The sequence below is a fragment of the Carassius auratus genome, chromosome 14 (assembly GCF_003368295.1).
Source record: "Carassius auratus strain Wakin chromosome 14, ASM336829v1, whole genome shotgun sequence".
Lineage (NCBI taxonomy): Eukaryota > Metazoa > Chordata > Actinopteri > Cypriniformes > Cyprinidae > Carassius > Carassius auratus.
The window spans coordinates 28,526,036-28,546,299 of NC_039256.1; the positions used below are offsets into that span (position 1 = coordinate 28,526,036).

General features: G+C 37.4%; 1 pseudogene; it reads left to right on the forward strand.

Annotated features, from left to right (window-relative positions):
• Positions 1–1,080: 1,080 nt before the first annotated feature.
• LOC113114236 (FRAS1-related extracellular matrix protein 2-like) overlaps positions 1,081–20,264 on the forward strand; it is a 28,088-nt pseudogene continuing 8,904 nt past the window's right edge.

Sequence of the window (20,264 nt, forward strand, 5' to 3'; positions counted from 1 at the left end):
ATCAGTTATCTGAGAAATTGATGACCAAAACAAAAATATTATTGGTTATTAAATGGGATATGTGCGGTTGTATCAATTCCCATATAGCCATTTGAAACACTGCTCCATAAATGGAAAGAGGGTATTTATATCTAGATATAAAGGGTTATAACAGGGTTTCTATACACAGTATGTATTCTCAAGTATCTACCCTGATTCTCCAGGTCATGCTACGCTGAAGTCACAAAATAAAAACATGAACAAAATAAAGCCGGCTTATAGGTTTAATACATACATAAATAAATATTTATCAAAGAATTACAAATATTTCTCCTAATTTATTTTTTGGTATTTTTTTTTTATTGATGTTGAGCACTTGTATCGGCGACCCAAAATAATGTGTCACATTAATGGATAAACTCTACAGTATGTACTCCTGACAGCCACAGGGGATTTCCATCATCATCATCATCATCATCCGGTGGACACATTTAAAATCCCATTCCCAGTGACTGCAATCACAAAATATATATTTGGTCTCTATAAATAAAATTATATGAGAGGATTTTTTTAGGAAGGCAAAAACTGGAAGTAAAAGTAAATAAAAAATTATTTGAGTTCAAGAGTTCTTAACAATTCGAGGTGCAACCCTAGTTTTATTATTTTATTCAGTATACTACAGAGCCTCTGTCCACCTGTTTAACCAACTGGAATGTGTATTGTGTTGCTTGAACTTTCAACTGCCCCATGAAATGACCCCACAAGTTAAAAGCACATGAATAACTTAATAGACACACAATTTCATTCAAACACAGCATGAATGTATTGACACTGAAAACAAAAAGTCTGTAAAGTGTTATAAGATAAAATACAGAAAGTACAATATCAATTAATTATAATTTATTTAACCTCTATTCACACACAAACATACACACACATTAACAATATACAAAATTGAAATTGTATAAAAACTAAATAAAATAAAATATATACTTTCAGAATATATTTTTTCCCAGAAAGGACACCAATCTTATTTATATTTTATACAAATGTTTAAATCAAGTATGGACACATATTACATTTAATTTTTGTATTAATATTTTTAGCAGATTTAGATTTTTTTTTCTCTCTCTCTCAAACACTCCAACAATAGGCGCTGTTGCTACTATTCAGCTATACCTATAGTTATTCTGGTAAGGTAAACTAAATTAATACTTTTGAAGAAGAAATGTTGAACATCAGATGTCCTGACCATTTTTCTTAAACCATGAAAAAAAAAAAAAAAAAAAAAATCCTGGGCAACTCCATATTCCTAAAACATTTGTCACACATATCACAAATCAGTGGCGCCATCAATAAGGACTTCAGAATTTCACAACAGTCTTATCTTGGTTTATATATTTTATTCCTTTTTTTATTATTATTCCTATAGCAAAATTATTTCCTTACTGGTCTTAATATGAACTTCACTGCCTTCAGCGGGTAAGAAAGGAGAAAAAGAGAGGAAGGGTTAGAGTGAATCCAACTCTTTGGGGGGCTGCCTTGTGCTGCCTTAAATTAGCCGTGGGAGAGATTGGACTGAGGGTGGAGCTTTGTGCTGTCACTATCTCCCTTGTTAAGTATTACCTGCAGTGCTTCAGTAGGTTAGCTGCACTTGCTGGGTGTAAGGACAGAGAGAGGGGGAAAAGTAGCAGTGTGATCAAAACCAAGCTTTGTGAAATCAAGGGAATCAAATCTTGCATGGACACTGCAGTTCATCTATTTTTGCAAGTTCATCCAGTGCAGCTAGCTATAAAAAATATGGCTGGTTGTCTGCAAAGAGGAAGGCTGAGTGCAGCAGGAACAACTATGAAGCGCCTGTTTATATTGATTTCATTAGGATGTTATCTTTCTAAAGTGGATGCAGATCCTTTTGATGCATCTTTCCGTCATAGGCACCAACCTGGACCTACTGCTGAAACAATATTGGTAGCCAACAATAGGATAAGAGTTCCCTTTGGACGCTCTGTTTATCTGGACCCTATCAATGACCTTGTGACTGAAGTGCATGCAGGAGACCGCTGTCACATTACAGTTCTGGACAATGACCCACTGGCCCAGAGACCTGGAATGCTTACACCCAAGAAATTCACCTGCGCTTTTGGAACAGAAGAGGTCAAATATACTCACTTTGGTTCCCGGAGCCCAAGCAAAGTCCACATAAAACTACAACTGAGGTATGACTCCCAAACAGACACAGTGGTGGTTCCTTTCATTCTTGAAGTAGAAGTGGTCTTTCAGCAGCTGGAGATTCTCACTCATAACATGCCTCTGGTTGTGGACAAGCTAAATGGGCTAAGTAACCCTATTGACAAGAAAACTTTGGAGTTTGCATTTGAAGATGGTGTCACTACATGTAAGGTGACCACACTGGTTGGTGCAGGCAAACTTCCCAGGTATGGTAGTCTTACTGATAACTCTGTTAATGGCCAGATGATTAATTGTGATGATTTTGTCAAGAAAGGAATTCAGTATCAACACACAGCAACCACCAACTCTCCTAACAGAGACTATATTCCAATGCTAGTGGAAATACAAGATAATGACGGAAATACTATTCAACAGGAACATTTCCAGATAATGGTTAGAATCAAAGAGGGTACTGAAATACATCACCAAAGCCTAGCTTTATATCTATGATGATGATGGAGATTGACCAATTTGTGATGACAGCCATTACTTCAGATATGCTGGCAGCTGAGGATATTGAATCAGATTCTGACGAATTAATTTTTAACATAACATCTCCCCTGGGCTCCCAGCAGGGCTATATAATCAGCACAGATGATCAAAACCAGCCAATCACATCTTTCCATCAGAGAGACATTAAAGACCTGAAGATCGCATACAAGCCTCCCTCTGAGGATTCAGATGTAGAAAGAATTTTCCAGATTGAATTCGAAATAGTTGACAAAGATGGTGCTGTTTCTGATCCTTTTGCATTCATGATTGTTGTGAAGCCAATGAAAACTTTAGCTCCAGTGGTAACCAAAAATACAGGACAACTGCTTTTTGAGGGTCAATCAAGACTACTATCCAGCTTACAAAATTTAGAGATCAGCGATGAGGATAATCTCGATGATGTGAAGATTACAGTAGTTGATGGCTTAAAACATGGAGAGCTGACAGTGCTAGGGTCTCAAAGAAGATTTTTCACACCAGCTGATCTAGATGCTGGCATTGTTGTGTACCAGCATGATGGAAGTGACACATACAGTGACAATATTATATTCAGAATGACTGATGGCAGTAATGAAGTAGAGTTTTTATTCCCCATCACAATTGCCCCCACTGATGATGAACCTCCCATTATAAATGCAAACACTGGTATTGTGCTTTTCAAGAATGAAGTGATGCAAATCTCCCCTTTTATCCTGAGTGCCACTGACATTGACTCTGAGGATTCAACAATTAAATTCATACTAGAAGAGCCATACTCATACATCGGTGAGCTACTCCTCAAGCAGGTGGAGCCTCCTCTGGATCCATCTGCTTGGAAATTTAGTGCCACAGATGAGATGTTTGAACAGGTGGTGACAGAATGGTTTCAGCAGGATATCCTGGATGGGAAGCTGTTCTATCGTCATAAAGGACCTCATAGTACCACAACTGTGATTGACCAGTTTGTCTTCAGAGTCCAGGATGACAATGACCCACCAAATCAATCAGGAGAGCACACATTCACCATTAAAATACATCCAGTGGATGACATTCCTCCAGAACTTTACCCTGGCACCACATTACCCATGGAAGTCAAAGAATACGAGTTGACATTTTTAAAGAAAAAATATCTACGTTACACAGATCTGGACTGTGATGACAGGGATCTTAAGTACACCATCATCAAGCCTCCTTCTGACACAGATGAAAACAATCCTGTTCCTCTTGGTGCCATTGTGCTGACTGATAGCCCTGACATCACAATTAGTGAGTTTACGCAAGCTCAGGTCAACCACCATAAAGTGGCCTACAAACCCCCTGACCAAGAGCTTGGTATTACTCCCAAAGTGGTCCAGTTTACATTCAGCGTGCAGGACACTGCTAGTAATTCAGTTGATGGATTGTTTATAATCTTTTTACAACCTGTCGACAACAAACCCCCTTTAATTACTAACTCTGGTTTCACTGTTCTAGAGCGAAATACTTATATAATAACCAAAAAAAGAACTGGATGCCTCTGATCAGGACACTGAGGATGAGAACATTACATTTGCAGTGACACAGATTCCCAGGTTCGGGCAGCTGCAATATTTAGGAATAGACATGTCTAATGGCCAAACATTTGTATTGGAGGACATTGAAAACAGCCGACTTGCCTACATCCACAGTGGTGAAGAATCACTTCATGATGTCATTAAGCTGGACATAAGTGATGGTTACCATGAAGTCCCCATTGCTGTCAAGATCAGCATCAAGCCAGTCGATGATGAAACTCCAAAAATTATGTTACCGGCCGGTTTGTTAGGGGCGTCAATTGATGTACTCGAGAATGGCATAACAGAAATCACCAGTAATGTTATCCAGGGTCATGACGAAGACACAGATGACCTCTTGCTGACTTTCATAGTTGAGGAGCCTCCTAGGCTAGGAGAAATAATGGTGAATGGAGCTCCAGCTGAGCGCTTCACCCAGCAAGACATAATTAATGGTGTGGTTGTCTATGTTCACACTAGTGGTGAAATTGGTCCCATTAAAGAGCATGACTCCTTCAATCTTACCATATCTGACATGTCAGATGAATGGGTTGTTGGTGGCAACAAAGTCCAAGGGGTCCGTGTCCATGTCACCATTCTCCCTGTAGACAGCATCCCACCTGTAGTTACTGTTAGCAGCCAGTTTGTAGTAGTTGAGGGTGAGAAAAATGTTATCACATTAGAGCACATTCAAGCTGAGGACATTGACACTGATAATGATGACATCTTGTGTACTATTATTGTTCAGTCCACGTCTGGCTATGTGGAGAACATCTCCCCAGCTCCTGGCTCCGAAAAATCCAGAACAGGCACTGCCATCACTGCATTTACCATTAAAGATCTTGGTCTAGGTCACATATATTATGTCCAAAGCATTCACAAGGGTGTGGAGCCAGTGGAGGACAGATTCACTTTCCGCTGCTCTGATGGCAGTAACTTTTCAGAAAGGCACTTTTTCCCCATTGTCATCATCCCAGCCAATGATGAAGAGCCAGAGATTTTCATTAGTGAGTTTGTTGTCATGGAGGGGATGAGCTTGGTTATTGATGCTCCTATTCTGAATGCTGCTGATGCAGACATCCCAAATAATGAATTAATTTTTGAAATACTTAAACACCCAAAACATGGTAACATAGTTCAGCAGTTGAGCACTGGAACAGTTCCAGTGGTAAAATTTACATTAGAGCAAATCAAGGAGACTTCCAATATTGTTTATGAGCATGATGACTCTGAAACAAAGGAAGACAGTTTTAAAATTCGACTCACTGATGGGAAGCACACTGTTGAGGAGAAGGTCATTATAATGGTCATTCCTGTTGATGATGAAACTCCAAGAATGGCCATCAATGATGGCCTGGAAGTAGAAATTGGAGAAACAAAAGTAATAAGTAACAGAGTGCTGAAGGCCACAGATCTAGATTCTGAAGACAAAGAACTTACTTACATTATCCGCTACGGTCCTGGCCAAGGCTATCTTCAGAGAATTACCAAACATGGACTTGTCATTGGCAACATTAGCATTGGAATGAATTTCACTCAAGATGAACTTGACAAACAGTTGATTCAGTATGTTCACACAGGCCAGGAGGGTGTCCGTGACCTGCTAAAGTTTGATGTAACTGATGGAATCAATCCCCTCATTGATCACTACTTCTACATTAATATTGGCAGCATGGACATGGTCTTCCCTGATGTTATCAACAAGGGTGTGACCCTCAAAGAGGGAGGTAAGGTCAGCTTGACCACAGATCTTCTCAGCACAAGTGACATCAACAGTCCAGATGAATATCTTAGTTTCAGCATCACTCGTGCTCCTAGCAGGGGCCATCTTGAAAGTACTGATCTCCCAGGGGTGCCCATCTCAACCTTCACTCAGCTGCAACTAGCTGGCAACAAGATCTACTATATCCATACATCTGATGATGAAGTGAAGATGGACAGCTTTGAGTTTGAGGTGACAGATGGCTACAACCCTGTCTTCCGCACCTTCCGTGTATCCATTACAGATGTCGACAACAAGACGCCAGTCTTGACAATCAACAAGTTGGTGTTGGGCGAGGGAGAAACCAAGCTGATAACACCCTTTGAATTGACAATAGAGGACCGTGACACTCCAGACAACCTGTTGAGATTTATAGTGACTCAAGTGCCAGTTCACGGTCAGCTTTTGTTCAATGGAACAGAAGTCATTGCATCATTTACCAAGCAGGACCTAAATGAAAACCTTATAACTTATAGGCATGATGGCACAGAGACAAATGAAGACAGCTTTTCTTTTACAGTTACTGATGGGACTCACAGTGAATTTTATGTTTTCCCTGATACTGTATATGAAACTCGTAAGCCTCAGGTGATGACTATTTACATCACCACGGTGGACAATGATGCGCCTCAAATCGTTGTAAATAAAGCAGCACCCACACTTAGGGTCCTTCATACTGGGCACCTTGGATTTTTGATTACCAGCAAAGCTCTAAAGGCTGAGGACAGAGACAGCCCAAACAAAGTGCTTAAGTATGTTGTAACTGAGACTCCTCTTCATGGCTTTATCATGAATTCTGATTTGGGCAATGATAGCATCATGTCATTTTCACAGGGTAAGTCATTCTAGTTTACCTTTTTGTTTCTGAAATATACTATGCAAAACCTGTCTTTTTTCAAAAACTGTTATTTAAGATTTATTAATCTCCAACTTCTCATACTCTATCCTTTCTCCATATTAGCTGATATTGATGACATGAAGATTTGCTATGCGCTTCTTGACGGGTCCGATGCCACAAGTGACATATTCTACTTCACAGTAGAAGACAATGGTAAGAATGTATATTCCTTGCCCCCTCATTAACTGGAAGTGTCATATGTCACTAAAGCTACTGTAGGAATTCAGAAGCTCTCAGTTGCTCATTTAAATCAATTTTGCTGAAGGGGACTATTCTAGGTTGGTTTATAATTAGCAGTGTATTTCTTTATCAGAGTCAGTATTAACCAATGTTTGATGCTTCAGTGCTTCTTAATTTTATCTGGTAAAATTGCCAACACTTTCCGAGTTTAAGTGTCTGGTTTGAAAATCATACTGTATGCCACCTTGTCATGGCACACACAAACATGCATTCAAACATGAAAAAGGAAACAATGACTAAACATTTTTTTTTTTAACTTGGATGAGCCTGGACAAGTTGGTAGATCTTTGGTGGTCAGTAAATAACAACATCTGGCTAATTTGAAGTGAGGTTCATAATTTTCTTAACTGAATGTCTATGCATTTACCAGTTACCTTAAGCAAGTCTGTAGTTTTTCATCCAGGAATTCATTTTTACTTACATGTGAATTCACTGCCAATGTTAATTCATTTGATCAGCACAAACAAGGTTGTGTATTTGTATGAAATCCTCAATTATAAACTTAGAAAGGTGCAGACATTTGCTTGTTAGTAGTTGAACTGATGGCAATTTAACTGCGGAGGAACTGGAGCCTGCACTAGGGCTGGTACTGCATCTCTTTGGCAACATTTCAGCTGGAGACAGTCACTGCTATAAGAGCCAAGAAAATACACATTTTCAGAGACCTAGCCAAGATGATAGAAACAATAACATTCAGACATAGTCCCAAAATAATCCAGTACTTACAAACAGTATTCTCCAAACATTAATACATTTTTATTACATTTTCAAACCTCAGACTGACACTGTGATATCTAAGATTCATATAGCCTTTAGTTGATGCATATAATTAAACAGGTTCACATCCTAGCTGGAGGTGTATTTACATATACATTTCTCAAATTAACTCTTACCTTTTGTAAAAACTGAATTTACAATCTTTATGTGTGGGGTCACAGATTACCTAAGGCTATAAATAAATGCAGGTGCCTTTCAATAAATTAGAATGTTGTGAAAAAGATAATTTATTTCAGTAATTCAACTCAAATTGTGAAACTGTGGTATTAAATAACTTCAGTGCACACAGACTGAAGTAGTTTTAGTCTTTTGGTTCTTTTAATTGTAATGATTTGGCTCGCATTTAACAAAAACCCACCAATTCACTCAGCAAATTAGAATATGGTGACATGGCAATCAACTAATCAATTCAAAACACTTGCAAAGGTTTCCTGAACTTTTAAAATGGTCTCTCAGTTTGGTTAACTAGGCTACACAATCATGGGGAAGACTGATGATCAGACAGTTGTCCAGAAGATAATCATTGACACCCTTCACAAGAAGGGTAAGCCACAATCATTAATTGCCAAAGAAGCTGACTGTTCACAGAGTGCTGTATTGAAGCATTAACAGAAAGTTGAGTGGAAGGAAAAAGTGCGGAAGAAAAAGATGCACAACCAACTGCAGCTTTATGAGGATTGTCACGGAAAATAGATGATTGTCATGAAGAATATGAGTGAACTTTACAAGGAATGAACTGAGGCTGGAGTCAAGGCTTCAAGAGCCACCACACACAGACGTGTCAAGGAATTTGGATACAGTTGTCGTATTCCTCTTGTTAAGCTACTCCTGAAGCGTCTTACTTGGGCGAAGGAGAAGAAGAACTGGACTTTTGCCCAGTGGTCCAAAGTCCTCTTTTCAGATGAGAGCATGTTTTGTATTTCATTTGGAAACCAAGGTATTGAGTCTGGAGGATGGTGGAGAAGCTCATAGCCCAAGTTGCTTGAAGTCCAGTGTTAATTTTCCACAGTCTTTGATGATTTGAGGTATCATGTCATCTGCTGGTGTTGGTCCGTTGTGGGTTTTGGAAACCAAAGTCACTGCACCCGTTTACCAATATATTTTGGAGCACTTCATGCTTCCTTCTGCTGACCAGCTTTTGTAGATACTGATATAATTTTCCAGCAGGATTTGGCACCTGCCCACACTGCCAAAAGCACCAAAAGTTGTTTAAATGACCATAGTGTTGGTGTGCTTGACTGGCCAGCAAACTCACCAGACCTGAACCCCATAGAGAATCTATGAGGTATTGTCAAGAGGAAAATTAGAAAAAAGTTGGTCTTATGAAGTATTCTAAATTGTTGAGATTGGTATTTGGTGGATTTTTGTTAAATGTGAGCTTAAATCATCGCAATGAAAAGAACCAAAGACTTAAACTAATTCAGTCTGTGTGCATTGCATTTATCTAATACACAAGTTTCACAGTTTGAGTTGAATTACTGAAATAAATAAACTTTTTCACGACATGTTAATTCATTAATAGTAATTTCAAACTTACCCGAAATGTTTTTTTTTATTATTATTATTTTAATAGTTTCTGTTTGAGAAACTAGTAAAGAAAGAAAGAAAGAAAGAAAGAAAGAACATAGATGTTTTATAAATTTTCTGCAAACCATAACAGATGTAACATTATTCATGGAGGGCATCTGGAGTTTATCAGTTTGTTTATACCAATTAATAATCCTGATTATCAAGTACATTAAGCTTGTTTAAGTTTAAAGGCTTTAAGATTTCTCAGACTGCAGTAAGAACATTAAGGGGGTTAAGCATGTTTGCACACAAACTAAGAAAAATAATCGGAGCTATAGAAAGGCACACTAGCTTGCGTGCTATTCACTAATACTCACTTCCATGTATAGATCAGAGTTTCTAAGGCCAGAAGGTGTGAAGATGAGGTGTGAAGAGGGAATTCCTGTTATGGATACCGGCAGAATGCTAGCCATAATATGAAAGTTATATGCAGTGGACTAGATGGTAACATTTTAATCCCTTGCTGTTGGATAACATGCATACACAGGTCATTTGGCTTGATTTATTTAAACTTCACATACTATATGTTACATTTTCACCAAATTTGCTAAGTTGAACCACAAAGGACTTAATTTGGATTCCCATAAATCATTTTAAGTCAAGCTTATATATCTAATATATCTATATCTAGCTTATATATCTATAGCTTATATCTAATTTTTAAACAAGCCCTACCATGTACTTGCTTTGTAAGTATAAGATCAAAATAAATTTGAAACTGCCTGTAAGTTTCAACTGAGCAAATACACTTAATTCATCAAGCTTTGTATAATTATTTATTGTCAAGTTGCCAATAATCTAATTAATTTATATATATATATATATATATATATATATATATATATATATATATATATACTGCATGTTCATATTCTTAGCCAACTTAATAGTTTAACTTCCATTTGCTGTCAGTGTTCACATAAAATATACTTCTATAAAGTACAAGCTTAGGTTTCATAACAGAGATTATATACGAACATAACTCATATCCAAAGCAATGGAATATGATAATTTGTTAGATGGTGGAATGCATTTTCTCTGAGATTTGTGGCACCAGCTACTCTGACCCAAGTGTAGAAGTCATTACAGAAAGGGATTTGTGTGTCAAGGAGCAGACTGCTAGATCTCCTTTCAAAGGTCTCCCTATGCCTGGCTGAAACTCAAAGCCATTATATGATATGCTGAAAATCCTGGGGCTTTCCCTTGCCTAGTTCATCCTATGAGCTTTAGAAGAAGATTATACTGCTAGGTTGGGTTGGGATTCTTCCAACAATTACTCAAGATAATCAAACATGAGTATTGGTAAAAAGCTAGGGAGCAAGCTCTGTTCCAAAACCTAGTGAGCTTTTGAGGCATCATAAGTGCTCTGCTTGCCAAGTTCTAAGGAGGCATTGCATGCACAATATCTGGTCTACAAAGTCTTTTTCAAGTTTTGTAGTTTCTTATTTATCACAGATGTCTGCACCTAATCTGTGTGTCAGACTTATAAACACCAAAAATATTTACTGCTCTTTGTTGCCGGTGGCTGCCACAAACACTAAAAACAGTGGAGCCACATCTCCATTGAACTATTTTCTCCTTGCAACTCTCATATTTGCTAGAGGATATGATGTATGGTTCTAGGTTTTTTCTTATCTTTCACAGATGGTAGACTTTTTCCTGTGATCTGAGCCTTGAGATCACCCTATGGTGCCTTTCCCACCAAAGAGTACTTTCTCTTGGTCTCTCGTCCTCTGCCTGACGCAGACAACTTAGGTGACTGGTGTCAAAAGGGTCATGGCTGGTCTACCATGCCATATTCATCCCCCTGTCCCTGCAGTCTGGGGATCAGGTGCCTGGCTTTCGCAGATTTCACACGGACAAGTACAGTACCTGCTAGTATCCAGTTGTCAAATATTCCCTCTCTGGAATGCCTGGAATTAGCTGAGGCATCTAACATAGACTTCCGAGCTCAGTGCTTCAGAGACGCCATTATTAGATGCAGAGGAAATGGCCAAAGCTTCTCAGGTCAGAAAGATGTGACCCATATTTAAATATGACTTCATGCTGCCTCATGAAATCAGATGGGGTCTAATCTGAAGCATGGTCTTACATTTTGCATGTTTGGGATACCTAACATGGCCCTTATAAGTATAAAGGGATATGGATGTAGTAGGCCAGTTTAGTCTTATAATATGCCCCTGGAAGTAAATGTTGATATCCTCCCAGCATTCCATCCCATGCCTGAGGCTCTACACATCTTTTGACCAGTGGCACTGAGGGGAAGATCAATAAAAACGATTAACTCTAGACTTTCCAAATAGTTGTTTCATATAGCACATTAAACTTTCTACAACCCAAACCCATTTTGTTACATAATTTGGTCGACCTAATAAATTCCTTTAAACTAGAGACTATATCAAAATTGCATTAAAAAGTGGGAAAATTGGTTATTATGATTTTGTTTTGTGTGTGTGCTCAGGAAGGGGGGGTTGTAGTTGTATTTTTAGGCATAATAATAGCACCAAAGCCAATTAATTCCTTGGGGTATTATTATTGCAGGTTTGGAACAGACATAAAAAGCTATTAGTGTTAGCTTTAATTACTATTGGTTCAGTTCTACATTTCCCCCCCTTTCTACTGCAATATCAAAGGCTGGGGTGACTTGAATACGTGTAACTGTGACCATTACTTAGCCTTGCATTCTTTCTATATATTATTGCAGTTAAAAATACCTCCAGAACTTCAGGCAACCCTCTGTGATGCCTGAACCCATTAAATTAATTAGCACAACTCAGTGATGCTGATACTTACTGGGCTTTACTGCTGCTCCAGCTTACAACATAAACCCTTAAATTAAATACTTTCACGTCACAAAACTGCTATTGCACCATTCCAATTCTCATGACTTATAGTGAACTAAAAACAACATTGTGAGAAAACAATCTGAAACACTCATGAGAAAACATTCTGATTTCAAGGGAGACACTTTTGTGTTGATGTTCATTGTAGACACAAATTCCCCTAGAGTGTAGAAAGAAGCAGAAAGAGCCATGCCAGTGGGTTTGGGCCACCCAGACAGTGCCTGCTGTCTGCCTCAGTTGTTGCTCCCAAGCACAGATAAAAGCTGTCAAAAGGGGAGAACAAGGGAGGGGTCATATGCAGGGAGTGAGGATACAGTTGTCAGTTCCCACTCTTGGAATCTGAAAACCACTAAGAAATGGTGTGAGAAAGAGAAGAAAATGTGCACAGTCAGAAAACTGAGGTGGCCTCCACAGTCACTGTTAAACAGCACCTGCCTTCCAAACATAGAAATAAAACCGTTAAGGAAATTTCCCCAGGTGATAGTGAAACTCTGACGTCTAAGTTCCCTGTGGAAACGGGATTACATTAGTGATGGTGGATCAAAACATAAGTTGCAAATGGGTCTGTTTAGATTTCATGGTTATAAAAGGGTTTTAAAAAGTCTGTTCTGAAACCCAGTAGAGGCAAGTCAATATTTGTATTAGCAATATAAAGTGCAATTCAGTGAAGAAAATGTAACTGTTTGACAAACATTTGGAAAATCTAATGAAGATTTTACCAACTAACTTTTTAGGGCTGTCAAAGTGAAAATCAACTCTAAAGATATTATTAAATGTCCAATGCACATTTAACCAATTTTATAGTATACCACATTTATTTTCATAATTACTTTCTGATTAATGATTAGATTATAATTATATATATATATATATATTATATATGAATTATAAATTATAAAATCCATTATGTAGCCTATTACAATCATCTTACAAAATTCAAATCATTATATTATTAATTAATTTATATTCTTCATGGTTGATTAACATGCTATGTGATTATTGCTTGTTATTATTGCTTAATGATTATTTATTTTAATGATTATTCCTACAGTACTTAGTAACCTGTATTCACATTTTCCTATAGAATAACCATGATAAATTATTTCTGTGTGCAGAATTTATAGAATAGAGGGACATTGTCTCCATTGTAAGTGAAACTATTTTCCATCATCTTGCCAACGAATTGCCCTTATCCAGGGCCAGAGAAATGTCATAAGCCCTCAGCATCTCACAGGTGACTGCTGTATTCTTAACTGAAAGAGAGCCTTCAGTCTGCATGTTATCATTTTGATAATCCTCTAATACAGCCTCACTAAGCTCAATATCAGTTCATACTCAAACTGGGCAGTATGCCTGGGAGAATTGTCTCCTGAAGAAAGAGGCACTTGGTTAAGGTATGATACAGTTCACCTTCCATTAAGCTTTTGAAACGTGCTTAATTTTCTTCGCACTGTGACGCTGTGGGATGTTTAATAAATCAGCTTGATTTGAAAGGAAATCGCCACCATTTTTCCATATTCCACTATTTTCTTCCCTCAACTTAGACGAGTTGATATGTACCTCTCCCGACCAATTACTGTAGCACGCGGCGTCACTATGCTTGTGTTTAGCTTAGCAGCATTCATTCCCTAGGATCCAAACACAGAATTTAGAAGCTACCAAACACTTCCATCTTTTCCCTAAAAAAAAGTGGCGATTTTCTAGGCGGATAAAAAATTATAATTATAATGTAAGGCGGAAGAGCACTTCGCAGCACTTCGACCTCGGCGCAGTAGCTAATATCATCACTCCTGAAAACTCCCCCTCCCCCTCTCCCTCTAACTTCTGTCAATACAACCAACGTGAGGTGATTTCAGGAGTGATGATATTACTGCACCTTGATAGAAGGTTTGCGAAGTGCTCTTCCCATAATACTTGATTATGCTTAATACGTGTTAATGTGCTATGCTATGCAGCTAGATCTTAGTCCGTGTATTTGTAATGCACCACAGTATTCACACTAAGCTTAACAAGAGATAAAACATCTAATTTGTATGAGGCTTCCTCAGACCTTCTATGTCAATAAGCTTGTTTAATGACTCTTCAGCAATCTAGTGCAACGATAAAAATGATAAATGAGTTCTATATATTTAGACCGAGCTGTCAGACACTTGAGATTGGTCAAGGACAATGTTGTCTTGTCAAGCTGAGCAGTTTCCTATAGTAAGAGGAGGGTGGTAAAGAAGGCAGCTGATGGAGGACAGATTTCAATAGCTCTACCTATTAAAAAGAAAGAAAAGTTTAAAATATCAGTACAATATCTATTTTGTTTATGTCAACTTGAATATTAGCCTTCAGTTGGAATATGGAGATGGCACATACAGTACATAGGTGTAGCACATTATTTAAGTCTTTTTTTTTTTTTACTGCCGTTTCTCTTTCAACTCTCCATCTTCTGTGTTAATTTGCTCCAACTACAATATTCCACAACTGCCTTCTTTACACAATCATAGTATGGGTTTTCGCCATTAACCTGACACCTTGTTGGACTCATTCCTATTGAACCTCATTCATCTACTAACAAAAGTAGTAAAAAAGAAGGCAGTGTGAACATGAAATGTTGAGTATTGATTTTACAGTAGTCATGAGGGCAAGACAAAAAAGGGTGGAGAATGTCAATAGAAAACGAAACCACCCCAGGACATCCACAAGCAGGACTACGACAAGTTGCACTCATTTTGGCGCCTCTTTCTTTTTTTATTTCTAAACTCGTTAGCAAACTGTGTGTTCTCAAGGTGCTCAAATATACATTTTGTCATTTTGCATCTTTACATTCATTGTGCTTTTCTCTATTTAAAAAGGGGGCAACAAACTGAAACCACAGCTGTTCCGTCTGAATTGGGCCTGGATATCTCTAGAAAGGGAATACTACATTGTGGATGAGGATGCAAAGGTTCTGGAGGTCACCCTCAAACGCCGGGGATACTTGGGAGAGACATCATTTGTCAGTTAGTACTTCTCAAAGTCATGGATTTACCCAGTTACGAGTCAAAAACTTTATCATCAGTTTTCTGTTACAAAATATTTGTTTAGGTTCAACAACATTGTTAGTCTTACGGAGATAAAAAAAAAAAAAAAAATACAGTTCAATAAATACTGGAATCCTACACTCTAAAAAATGCTGGGATGTTTCAACCCAACAAATAAAGTGACAAATCTTATTTTGACCCATATTTTGGGAAAATGCTTTGAATTTTTTTTAAAAAACTCAACGGTACTCTCTGGGCAAATTCACTACCCTTTCGAGTTGTTCGTGGATGAAAACATCCACTAAATTAAACTGCTGTAAAAATGTCCCAGATATTTTTTTTTTTTTTTAGTTTGTTTTGCATGAATCTATTAATCAACCTCAGTCCTGATCAAAACTACCAAATGTTTGAAAAAAATCCAAGATTTTAACTTCATAAAGTTAAATAAATTCATAAATGATGTCACTGATTTGGGAAAAAAAACACACAAAATTACATATTTTCAATATAAAAAGTGATTGTGGACTGGATATTTTTTACCTTTTATCACAGTCTTGGGCATGTCAAAGATTAGAAACAAAATTGGCTTTGATGCATTGTTAGTTTTTGTGCAGCATTAGATTTAAATTTTTTCTGCCTAATTAGTTGTTGGTGGCTGTTTTTGCCCCATTGACTTCCATTATAACGACATTTTTTGATTGCAAAGCCATGACACCATAAAATCATGCATTCTTGATTGTTTGTGGTTTTCCCTTTTGGGAAGAGGTAAAAAAATATATTTTTACAGTTGATTACTAGGTGGGACCATTAACCCTTTAGATAGGCCTGTGCAAAAAAAAAGGCTTAGTTTCTGGCTTGTATATGGAGTTATATGGAGTATAACAGCAAATTATAGTGTTTGTGTGTGTGTGAGATTCTTGATTGTTGGTGGTTTTCCCTGTTGGGAAGAGGTAACATTTGTTATTTTTTACAATTGATCACTAGGTGGGACCATTTACCCTTTAGATAGGCCTGAAAAAAGGCTTAGTTTCTGGCTTGTATATTGAGTTATATGGAGTATAATAACAAATTATAGTATGTGTGTGTGTGTGTGAGAGAGAGAGAGAGAGAGAGAGAGAGAGAGACCTTTGTGCACTTACCTTGATGTACAGTACCTGAAAAAATCCAAATATGCACCTCATGCTCTCAGAACTACATGGAGTAAACAATAAAAAAAGAAGTGTGTTTATGCACATGCTGCCTTTTGATGGTGAAAAGTACAGATGGCCTATATGTGAAATGCTCGTCTTTTCTTGATGGTAAAGCCAGTTTAAAACCTTAAAATCCTGTAAAAAAAATCTACTTTGCATTAAATTTATGAACATAATGTATTATGAACCAAAATGCAATACCAACTTCAAATAAGCTGCAGCTCGCTGGAGGGGTCACGCTACATAATCATTTCTAAAACTTTGGTACAAGTTCCTTGCTGCTCTTCTCACCTTTAAATGACCAGCACGATGCCATGCAAGTGTTTAAATCCATGTACTTTGCTTTTGTTTAGTCTATTCCCTTGTTAAGTCTGATGTCACGTAGCAGCGCTTCCGTGTCCAAACGCTCTATCAGTTACCATGAGCAAACAACAAAAGGTGCTAATATAAACTCACAATGTGATAGAATACTAGCGAAAAAGTTATAATCTTAACCTTTAACTCCATACCGAAGTACCAGATAGCCAGACAATGAAAATATAAATTTAAAAAAAATATATATAAAAATTATTTGTGTTTGGGACACTGTGAGCATGGAGACTGTAGGGTATATCGTAAGTTTGAAAGCGTTTATCTTAAATTATCAATATGAATAAAAAATGCTCATAAACGGCTGCTGAGGTCATATTCTAAATTGAAGCGAGTTGAGGCATGAACCGGAAACAGCGCTTCTTACGTCATCACTTAACAACCGAATACTTTCACCACCATTAAAAGGCAGCAGGTGCATAATTACACTTTTGTTTACTCCATGTACTTCTGAGAGCTGAGGTGTACATTTTGATTTTCTGAAATACATCAAGGTAAGTGCGCAAAGGTCTCTCTCACACACTCTGTCTCTCTCTTTCTCAAACACACACACATATACACACAATATAATATGCTGTTATACTCCATATAGCTTCATATACAAGTCAGAAACTAAGCTTTTTTTTTTGCACATGCCTATCCAAAGGGTTAATGGTCCCACCTAGAGATCAACTGTAAAAATAACAAATGTTACCTCTTCCCAACAGGGAAAACCACCAACAATCAATAATCTCACACATACACAAACACTATAATTTGCTGTTATACTCCATATAACTCCATATACAAGCCAGAAACTAAGCCTTTTTTTGCACAGGCCTATCTAAAGGGTTAATGGTCCCACGTGGTGATCAACTGTAAAAATATATTTTTTTACCTCTTCCCAAAAGGGAAAACCACAAACAATTAAGCATGATTATATGGTGTCATGGCTTTGCATTCAAAAAATGTAGTTATAATGGAAGTCATTGGGGCAAAAACAGCCACCAACAACTAATTAGGGAGAAAAAATGTTAATCTAATGCTGCACAAAAACTAACAATGCATCAAAGCCAATGTTGCTACTAATCTTTGACATGCCCAAGACTGTTATAAAAAGTAAAAAAAAAAAAAAAATCCAGCCACAATTGCTTTTATATTGAAAATAAGTCATTTGTGTGTTTTCCCCCCAAATCAGTGACATCATTTATGAACTTGGCAATTAAAGAGTTAAATTCTTGGATTTTTTTTAACATTTGGTAGTTTTAATCAGGACTGAAGTTGATTAACAGATTTATGCAAAAAAAATTGAAAAAAATATGAATCTGATACATTTTTACAGCAGTTTAATTGAGTGGATGTTTTCATCCACGAACAACTCGAAAGGGTAGTGAATTTGAACAATGCACAAGGGTTAAATTTGACCACAGCTGTTTTTTAAAGTATATAGTTAGCAGTAGTCAGCAGATACCATAAACTGTTCACTCATTTTGAGTTATAAGGTCTAATAAGTGTTTTCTTTTTCAAAGGCATTGCCACCAAAGATGGTACAGCAAAACAGGACAAAGATTTCCTTGGCAAAGCTCAGAAACAGGTCCAGTTCAACCCTGGCCAGACATCCGCCATCTGGAGGGTGAAGATATTCACCGACAAAGAGTTTGAAACTTCAGAGATGTTTGTAATCCAGCTTTCAGAGCCAGTGATGGCTGTTCTTGAATACCCTGATATAGCCACCGTGGAGATTGTAGATCCTGGTGATGGTAATTATTGCCATGCTTCATGACTTCCTACTTTGTTTATGAACATTAAAACACATATTATTATCAGTGTGTGTGCACCACAATGGTAAAGTCTTTTCAGAAGAGTGGAAGCTTTTTGGGAGGACCAACTCCCTATTAATGCCAGTGGTTTTGAAATCAAATGTTCAAAAAGCACAAATTTACATTTCTGCATACTTTTGGCTTCCTAAGCTTAAATTAATATTAAATAAACATATCTTATATGTTCACCTTTAAGCTTGGGAATTTCTGTCTTTTCAGAGTCCACAGTGTTCTTCCCTCAAGCAGAATATCGTATAGAAGAGGATATAGGAGAAATATTAGTCCCAGTACACAGATCAGGAGATTTCAGCCAAGAGCTAATGGTTATTTGTTATACACAACAAGGTGAGATCTATGGATCCTTCTTTCCTAATCACAACATGAACTATTTTCTGTTCAGTAATACAAAAATCACTCTAATCATACAATCATCCAATGATAGGATTATTCAAATATTGGCTTTTGCAATTTACAGCACCTTGCATGGCCTTACTTCAGCTGTACTTCTGATGTATATTCTAAAACTGTAGTCTGTTTGCATAAAAAAAACGAAATCCTTCTATACAGGCAGTGCAACCGGAACCACCCCCAGCACTGTGCTCTCCTATTCAGACTACATCACGAGACCAGAGGACCACACCAGTGTTCTGCGTTTTGATAAGGATGAGCGGGAGAAGTTATGTCGCATCTCAATAATTGATGACTCCCTCTTTGAGGAAGAGGAGAGCTTCAACGTGTCCCTCAGTATGCCTATGGGTGGCCAAGTGGGAGCCAAGTTCCCCAGCGCCAAAGTGGTAATCTTGGCCGATAGTGATGATGGTGAGTTGGCTAGAACTAAATAAATCCTTTATCATTTTACTCAATTAAGAATAACAGTTTTCCAGTTCAATGAATTTTAAAGTCTTCTGTGTCACATGATCGTTTCTAGTTGGTGCTATAGTATTTCTTATTATCACAGTTGAAAATGGTTGCCCTGTTTAATATATAACAGTGCTTTCATACCGATCGTGAAAGGTATGTTTTGGCCTTCTGCTAATTCAAACCTGCATGCAAGGTGGCGCTGACTAACAATGCATTTTTCCTCAGATAAGAATAGGCTATATCCTAGAATATAATTAGAAGTAAAATTAGCATCAAGCTACACTTGAAAATGGGTTTGCTTACCCACTTTAAACCAGCATCGAGTGCTTATAATAACTTCCGATTGTGATTTATTGTTAATTTTGAATCAATAATAAGCAGATACATGCACTCTTTGTATTAATAATGCTACACTGCAAATATTGGTCATAAACATCCTTTATTGTTATAAAAATACCATGAGCTTCTTAAAAAACACATAATCACATGTAATTGTTTTCATATTTCATGTGTAGAAAGTTTTTTCACTATGCATCCATAGAAATGTCATCGCGCTCAGTGTGGAAAGGCCTTAATAGTTGCAAACAGTCTCATCCTCCACAATTTGCCAAAATACCCCAAACAATATTTATGTGTAAATAATGTGTGTACATGCCTAAACCTTATTTTTTAGAAGAAAGAAGTGAAGATTAATGTGCGTAATGTAGTTCAGCGTCTTGGTGGGTCTGGAAGGGCCC